This window comes from Limulus polyphemus, unplaced genomic scaffold, assembly GCF_000517525.1.
Source record: "Limulus polyphemus unplaced genomic scaffold, Limulus_polyphemus-2.1.2 Scaffold108, whole genome shotgun sequence".
Classification (NCBI taxonomy): Eukaryota; Metazoa; Arthropoda; class Merostomata; order Xiphosura; family Limulidae; genus Limulus; species Limulus polyphemus.
Genome location: NW_013665718.1, coordinates 123,469 through 132,640, shown reverse-complemented (window position 1 = coordinate 132,640; position 9,172 = coordinate 123,469). Strand labels below are relative to the sequence as shown.

The following is a 9,172-nucleotide window of genomic DNA, read 5'->3' as shown; positions in this document are numbered from 1 at the left end:
GAACTGTGATAGTTTGGGGAACTGTGATGGTTTGGGGAGTTATTTGGGTTGGTGGGAGATCGAGCTTAGTGGAGTGCATTGGCAACATAAATTGTGTGAAATACATTAAAATATTGGAGGAAGGACTCTTGCCACTTTATTCCTCGGGTTTTGTGGACAAGAACACAACATTGTTCCAGGAAGATGGAGCACCGTGTCACACTGCTAGAAACACCCAAAAGTGGCAGGAAGAAAATGGTATCCAGAAGTTGCCCTGGCCCGAGCCAATCTCCTGACACGAACCCCATCGAAAACCTCTGGGCCATACTCGACCGGCAAGTCAAGAAACAACCATAAAAACCAACTTGAAGAGCGATCTACTCCAAGTTTTGAAGCAAGAGTGGGCGAAAATCCCACAATCTTAAATTGATCAGATGATTCTCATGATGCCCCAAACGATCAACAAACTCCACAAAGCGAACGGAAGATCTACTAGATATTAATTAAATTATAAATATATCAATTTATGTGAATATGCCTGAAAAATTTAGTTTTTTCTGAAAAGGTGGTGTCTATTTACTTGTGACCACGCTATGTATACTCAGAATACCATTATATTAAAACAAAGGCTCAGATCAAACACTAGGATAACATTACAGTGTGAATTTAATCTTACTATAATGGAAGATTTCAAGCAATGTGAACAGAAAAATATTCTAAGAATATAAACTTCTTGTAGCTTGAAATTTACCAACTCAATAAATACCCATTTCCAGACCAGATGGGTGTCACTGGTATTGCTTAATTTTTCTACCTTCTCATGGTGGAAATACTTAGCCAAATTAAATGAAACTTAGAACAAACTTACTAAGTAGTGAAAAAACTGATTTTGTTACTAAATATTGTCTATGTTTGATTTTAAAAACAAATATATTTTAATTAAGTTTTCTCTAACTTTTTTATTTTGTGAAATTTTTAAAATTTCTTTGTAAAATGATGTTTGGAAAAACATTAAAAATAGTTCCTGTCATCTTTCAATTTAAATGTTTTTTAATCTTGAAAAGAAAGTTCCATTTTGTATATCCAGTCTATTTCAACTTAATTAATTTTTTTTTTTAATTTTTTTGCTGATTGCACCATTCACTACTTCTGGCTATAAAGTATAGGAAATACTGCCTAAACTGACAAAGCTTTATTGGTGACCTAAATCCTGAACTTTCAAAATGGTATTAGGTCAGGCTTCGTAACAGTATTTTTGTTTCTCAAAAAAAGTTTTGTTATCTACATTTTTCATTTATGGTAAAGTTAACAATAATATTCAGTAGGTAAAGATTTGGGTCATCAGAATATTGTGTAGCTTACCTGATGTCTTGTTAAAGAAGAATATTTCCTTAGCTCTAACAAATATAGTTTATGATGAAAACATTTTCAGGAATGAACAGAACATCTTAAAAACTGTAAGAAAATTCCCGGATCAGTAGTTTGTTTTCAAGTCTTCTAAATTTCCCAGAAGTTCCTTTTGTTCTTTCATGCAGGAACTAGGTCTTGTCAATAAGCCATAAATAACTTCTCATGCCACTTTAAACTGACATAAATACTTTATAATCTTCCTTAGAAAATTATATTTCAATTTTACTTGTAGCCACTTTCAAAGCTGAACTTTATTAATAGTTGTTCATGGTTATTACATTCTCAAAAGCAATACTTTATTAGCTAATATAATCCTATGCTTTGGGATGAGCAGAAAACTTTTAAAAAAATTAACAAGTTAGTTCTTTACACGTGAGATTCCTTGTAGCTGTGCAGAAATGAAAGTTTAAATTTTAAAGAATTTTCCTTTATGAGTTATACTAAATATAGGTTACAAAATTACAGAATGTTAAGTCAAAAATATTTTTGAGTTAAGAATTGTTGAAACAATTAGAATTGTTAAATTTACCTAAATTTTGAAACTTGATATGCAGGTGTGCACTTAACTCCTGAAACGTGTTCGCTAGTCATTGTAGAGTTAAATGAGAGAAACAAAATTCATACAGCTACAGAATTTCATTATAAGTAAATAGCAAATCTATTTTTATATCCAGAGCTGTATTTATTAATAGCAGCTTGTTAAACTTTACTTATCTCCAGGTTTCACAAAATATTGTAAACAGCATGGAAGAATCTTGACGAACAGCAAAATATCAGTGTCCAGGAATTCTTACTCCAACCATTAGAAACCCCTAGATTAATCTCCAAGCTTGTTTACCTTTCTTGAGCAATTCAGTGATGTTACAGTAACTGACTATAATACATTTCCCAGAAAGTGTACTTTTTAGATTTTTTGAGGATTAAAAACACGTCTACCTAATCCAAGGGTGTAAACTGCCAGGTAACTTATGTATTACATTCAACTTACAATACACTAACCCAACAACACAGTATCCAAAACTACCTTGAACTTATATAACAAAATAAATTACACTTTAATCATAGTTCCTGTTCCAAAAAAATTACAATATATAAGAACATATAAACTAATTATCCTTTTGCTAATAAACTATACACCAAAATACTTATTTTAAAATCAATCATCAAGGAAAAGGTAAAGCTACAGTAAATGTAGGCAGGTATTAAATTTACAGTTAACCTTCAAATGAACAACTTGTTTTATACCATTTACTACTGGTTTAATTCATTTTGAATTTCACTCAAAGCTACACAAGGTCTATCTGCACTAGCCATCTCTAATTTAGTAGTGAAAGACTAGAGGTAAGGCAGCTAGTCATCACCACCCACCACCTACTCTTGGGCTACTCTTTTACTAATTACCCACGAATAGTGAGATTGACCATCACATTATAATGCCCCCATGGCTGAAAGGGGAAGCTTGTTTGGTGTGACAGGGATTCGAACCTGCAACCCTCAGATTGCTAGTCAAGCGCACTAACCACCTTGCCATGCTGGGCCACACTATTGGTAGGATCTACACTGAGTACTAACTGATTCCACTTCATCTTCAGTAAATTATTGTTTTACTTCATCTACAAATTTTATAGTCCTGAAATTCAATATTTGAATCATACCAAGTAAGTTTTATTATAAAAAAAGTACACAAAGTTGATAAATTTTTAGAAGTTTAAGGGTTTGATTCTCATTTTACACTTAAGGTACATAAATTTACTGATTTTACTTGTGAATCTTGTTAACCAGCTCTAGTTCTTCACTTTCAGTATATTTTAATTATTCCTGCCTCCTAAATGGTAGTAAATTTTTGTGATGCTTGATTTGAAAGTCAAAGTAAGGACAAGTTGTATTTTTGCCATAAATATAACTTATTTCTGTTTGTTCCATAGCTTGTATACATTTGGTTGTGTTTAACATCTTATTTCTGGAATGTACTGATAAATACCTGAGTGTTTGATTTGTATATATATAAATACTTTTAATTTCTTTATGTGAATAATGTTGGTTTCTACATTTATACTAAATGAATATTCTAGTATTTACCAGTAAATACTAATGACTTTTGTATTGGTGATTTATATCTGACTTTGTTTCTACATCATAGGTGAATATTTTATCTTTACTAGTAACTACTGTTTACTTTGATCTTTGCTTGTTCCTGATTTTTGTCTGATTTTATTTCTACATCTGTATTACACATATTATTACACTAATTAGTAAGTATGTGCATTAATGACTTTAGTTTTTTAGTCAATCCTAATTTCAATATCTGTTCTATGTGTATGTTTATCTTTACGAAACCTATATGACTTCCATCTGTGAGTGTTGTATATATTTGATATGTTTTCTACATTTAGAAATTGCATGTACCATTAAATACTTTTGACTTGTATTTTTGGGCATTCTTAACATGTTTGTGATTCCATTTCTGTATCTTGCTTAAGTGAGTGTTTTGGGGCATACCTTTGGGTGTTCTTGGCATATATTTGATTCTATTTCTGTATCTTGCTTAAGTGAGTGTTTTGGGGCATACCTTTGGGTGTTCTTGGCATATATTTGATTCTATTTCTGTATCTTGATTAAATGAATGTTTTGTTTTTACCAGTAGGTACTGTTGATTTTAATCTTTAAGCATTTTGATTTATATCTTATTAAATATCTATAACTTTAGTGTGTGTGAATTAATGTTAACTTCTGATCATAGCAAGCTTCCTACTTATATACTTTTATTACATTCTTGCTTATAAAGATTAGAATACATTGCTTCATCAGCTGGGTACCCTTGCTGTTCATGATATTTTTTGCCATAAACCCAATAATATTTGTATGATTTGGCCAGCTTAGGAGGTTTATGTTAGCCCTAAATACACATAATAATGTTTTTATTAATATGTTTTTATATTGTGTAACAATAATAAAACATTATATATTAGATGTTCTAACCAATACTTTTAATGAAAGTAACATTAAAGAAAGAATATAATATACCTTACTTATGGAACACAGAAACACAAATGGCTCTAACAGTTAAGTGTTTTATTTTTTTAACTGTAAAAACCATGACTTCTTTGTAATGAATATATTTTCTGCCTTTAGGACTTGTCAGCAGCTGTGCATTCTGCATTATTGTGATCATCACTGGACTTCATTGAATAAAGGAATTCATTTGTCTGAAAGCAAATAGTTAAGGAAAATATTGTCTTGGTTACCAACACACAACTGAATTCACTATATGCTTACGAAGGTACAAGTTTTTACAATTAACATTTAAAAGATAAATACTGACTGCTTTCATATTCAGAGTAAAATAATTTTAAACTGTTTTTGTTGTTTTAGCCTTCAATGGTTTTTGTTTCTTTAGGTAAGACGAAAATTCATAATGCAATAACAATGTGTTGCATATTTATCATTTATAGTGTTTAATTTTAAATTCTGTTTTAAATTTTCTTTTTAACAATTAGAAAAATTGTCTTTACAAAATATTTTCTCAGTTTAAACATCAGAAAAGAATTGTAAAGTGTAATACATTTAACATTCAAACATCAAAGTGTTTAACAAAAGCAATAGGAATGTATTTGAAAATAAAAATGAGAAAGTTAAGGGCCGAAGTTTCAATAAATTATATATTGTATCATATTTGATTTATTTAACTTTATATTTTAATTTTTCAAACTTCATTTTACTCGTGAAATATAACATTTGCTTATAGTTTTATTACATTATAAACCTCCCATTTTTATATATAGTTATGTTCATAATAAAGTTAAAGGAATTTTTTTTGGGGGGTGATGAAGATATGAACAGTTAGTTTAGATCTGGTGGCTATGCATACTCTTGTATTACAGTTAGTACAAATAAAGGATATATATATGAATTTCATCTTCAAAGTCTTTATATTAGTATTTTTATGAATAAAGTAATAGTTTCAGTAATTATTCTGGTTGTAGCAAGAGCCAGTGATTGATAGTGTAAATAAGCAATTAAACATTTATAAACTTCAGCAAAGAAGCATTTTTATTGTGAAACTATAGAAATTTTATTGGCCAAATCCTCTGGCTAATCCTAAAGACTATTTGTTTGTTTATTTTGTATCATGAACATGAATGTACATATATTTGCCTCTTGATCATGATGATTTCAGGTAACCTGTTGTTCCTAGTAAATGATATTTCCTACTTTGATCTAGTTTCTCTATGGCAGATGTAGTAAACTGAATTTAGTATCTTATTTGGCAAAAAAGTCCTTGAACTTGTGTACATTTAGTACACAGTACTAAGTAGGTAAATCTAAATCTGTATTAACTTTGTTTTGTTTTTGTTTGAAGAAGGTACAGAGCTAATTAATTTCAGTAAATATATATTAAATGTATTTGTTATGACAAATAACTGAACTCTGTAAGACTGAAATTTTTATTGTGGATAAAAAATACATATAAATAGGTTAATTGCTTTACTTGAACAACTTATATATATTAATGCAATAGCAGTTTGCCACACATGTGACTTCAATTGCAACGTGTTTTGTGTATATGTTTGACTCAATAGTGTAATACCACCAAGGTAGCTTAGTGGTTGGAGATATACATCACAGCCTTTTCTGAGGGAAGATAGTACTATAGAAAGATTGGTAAATGATGTAGTTCCAAAGGATACAATATTTAAAACCAAAAAGCCTTCAAGGTTTGATCTCCATGGAAGCACTCAAATTAGGAGAGCAGTGGACTACAAAACCTTACTAAAAGCTAATCCAGAACAATGCCCTCCACAATGAATTGAAGACTATAGTTAAGCAAAAGACTTTCTGACTAAAAGCTGGTCGATTAAAAATTGTAGCAACACGACACTTCTCAGTCAGGCATGTTCTGTGTAGGGCACTTCTCAGTCAGGCATGTTCTGTGTAGGGCACTTCTCAGTCAGGCATGTTCTGTGTAGGGCACTTCTCAGTCAGGCATGTTCTGTGTAGGGCACTTCTCAGTCAGGCATGTTCTGTGTAGGCCACTTCTCAGTCAGGCATGTTCTGTGAGCATACACTGATTTGTTGGTAAGTACAGTAAGCCACTGTGTGCATGATTTGAGAAAGATACTGGGAGAGTGGTGATAATATGTGAGTATAAATGACATTTTAATAAGTAAACTAGTATGTGTTGTATTAGTATATTTCTTGATTTGTGTAAATATATGCAATTAAAATTTTTCGGAGGGGGGGAGGTCAAAATCTTCCCGCTTAGTGCCCCAGTGGGTTAACAATGCCCCTGCTCTTCGTTAGAATGGTTTTCTAAATTTATTGTTTTCGATAAATAGATAATTTTCACTAGATAAAGTGCTTCCAGTTCAAATTAGAATAGAAAACAAAACTTTCAGTTGCAATCTTGGTAACGTGACTGAAGTGCGACTTGTAACCTTGATGATGTTACTAAAATGTTAGTTTGTAATATTAATGATACGACAAATGACGCTCTGTAATAGTGGCAACGTGACTGAAATGCGGTTTTAATTTTCATGACGAGACTACCATGCTGGTATGTAATATTAATGATACAATAAATGACGTTCTGTAATAGTGGTAACGTGACTGAAATGCGATTTGTAATCTTGATGAGATGACTGAAGTCTTCTAATCTCTTTGGCATGATTAAAATGGCTATTTTTATCATAACTAAAATAGTATTTAGTTATTTGTCCAACATTTTTGTAATGAGTTGGTATCATCAGCTAATGCCAACGTGTACTAAAAATGTTCTTTATAATTGATTAACTGTAAAACTGCATCCAAAAAACGATTAATCAGGAAAGGCTTGATTTTTCTTTATGAAAAATTAAAATAATTTCACACAAAAACGCAATTAAAAAAACAAGTTGGATATCTCGATAGAGTGATTGAATAGTTTACCTTTTAAATTGAGCCTGTATAACAAACACAGATATTATAATATGTGTAGAGCAATAAAAAAAAGATACAGATGTAGGGTCTATTTCATATCACAGAATAGTATAACACAGGTTTGTGTGTCCTTAGAAGGAGTTCTAGGGGGAAAACCCTACTCGAATGGTAAGAAGTTTGTTTTTGCGCAAAGCTGCAGGAATCGAAACCCCGATTTAAGCATTGTAAGTCCGTAAACTTAATGCTGTCATACCGAGGGGACCGGTTAGTAGTGTCTAAGCATTTCGAAGTCGTGGAACTTTCTTCATAAGATTAGTATCTGAAACATTAACCTGAAAATTATGTTTACAAAAGAACAGAACAGGTTTTAGTAGAATACAAACAAAAAAGAAAAAAATTTGTGATTTCCTTATTTGGTAAATTATCAATGCTTAAATTAAATATAAACTTCATAATATTATTCAACCCTTTACCAGTTTATAAATATAAAATGGTTAACTATGCTCAAATTACTTAACACGCGTACATGTATTTGGATGAATACATGTATATGTGTGTGTGTGTGCTCTGAGACGCAATTAAACACAATTCTTTATGTTCGCCAGGTTGAGAAATATTAGTGATATAAATATTTCTTAGGATAATTGTCCAAAATTTGAAAATAGTGTTCAAGATCTGTCGTTTGATTTTCTAATTTTCTCTTACTTTTCTGGTGACCTTCGAATTTTAACTAAAAAACAGCATATGTATTTTAAGCCTTTGACACTAACTGCGTACTATGAGGTGGCCTACAAGAAGGATGTAAAGGTTTTTAAACTTGGTGCAAATACGTTTTTTTCATGCCGAACAAACAAATAAGTTTGCGATGCTGTTCACATTACTGTAGAAGTTAAACATTTACTTTGTATGACCTTTTATTACCACGATGGACATTTTTTCTCAAAGTAGGTACTAGAGAAATTGATTAAAGGGGGGAAAAAAAAGCCGCGCGCAATGTTATTTTTGCAAATGAAAAGTGTCTTCGTTTGTTTTGAATTTCGCGCAAAACCACACGAGGGCTATCTGCGTTAGCCGTCTCTAATTTAGCAGTGAAAGACTAGAGGGAAGGCGGCTTGTCATCACCACCCACCGCCAACTCTTGGACTACTCTTTTACTAACGAATTGACCGTCTTATTATTACGTTCTTACGGCTGAAAGGACGATCATGTTTAGTGGGATGGGGATTCGAACCCGCGACCCGCAGATTACGAATCGAGCGCCCTAACCACCTGGCCATGTCGGGCCTAAGTATGTCTTGAACGTACATTTTTATCGTGTGTTCAAACTGTATTGTCTTGCACTAGTATCAGTAATGTGGCAAACGGTTACTGCTGATAAACTGGACGTGACTTAACAAACACGACATTGATACTAATGAACATAGGCGTCTAACATATAGAGCAGAGGGGGCACGTCCCCCTCTAAAATTTTTTCCGTCTTGTGTACATACGCCATTATTAACAATTATGTTATATTGACTTACCTTCCTCCTCCCCACACTTTCCAACAAAGTTAAGTCATGGTACTAATGGATCAAATATATATTAAATGCACGTGAATTAATTTCAGTAGCAGTCTTCCTAAAACTTATCATTATAGATGAAAAAATGTGAATATTTATCATATTAAATACAATCAAACCAATCAGAACACTTTAAAAAGCAAGACGTTTGTAGTGACTAGCCCCCTCCTTCCCCCCAGTGATACAGCGGTATGACTGCGGACTTACAACGCTACAAACCGGGGTTCGATACCCGTGATAGGAAGAGCAAAGATGGCTAAATGGAAAGAGCAGCAAAATAACGAAGTCATTGAAAAGGATATTAA

At 32.0% G+C, this 9,172-nt stretch overlaps 1 long non-coding RNA gene across 1 annotated transcript in view; it reads left to right on the top strand.

Annotated features, from left to right (window-relative positions):
* The window catches only part of LOC111088972, a 19,167-nt gene extending 14,117 nt beyond the window's left edge, over nt 1-5,050 (top strand). Inside the window, exon 4 of the long non-coding RNA XR_002613366.1 lies at nt 4,522-5,050. This is a non-coding gene — a long non-coding RNA (uncharacterized LOC111088972). The remainder of the gene's footprint in view (nt 1-4,521) is intronic.
* Nucleotides 5,051-9,172: the final 4,122 nt, after the last annotated feature.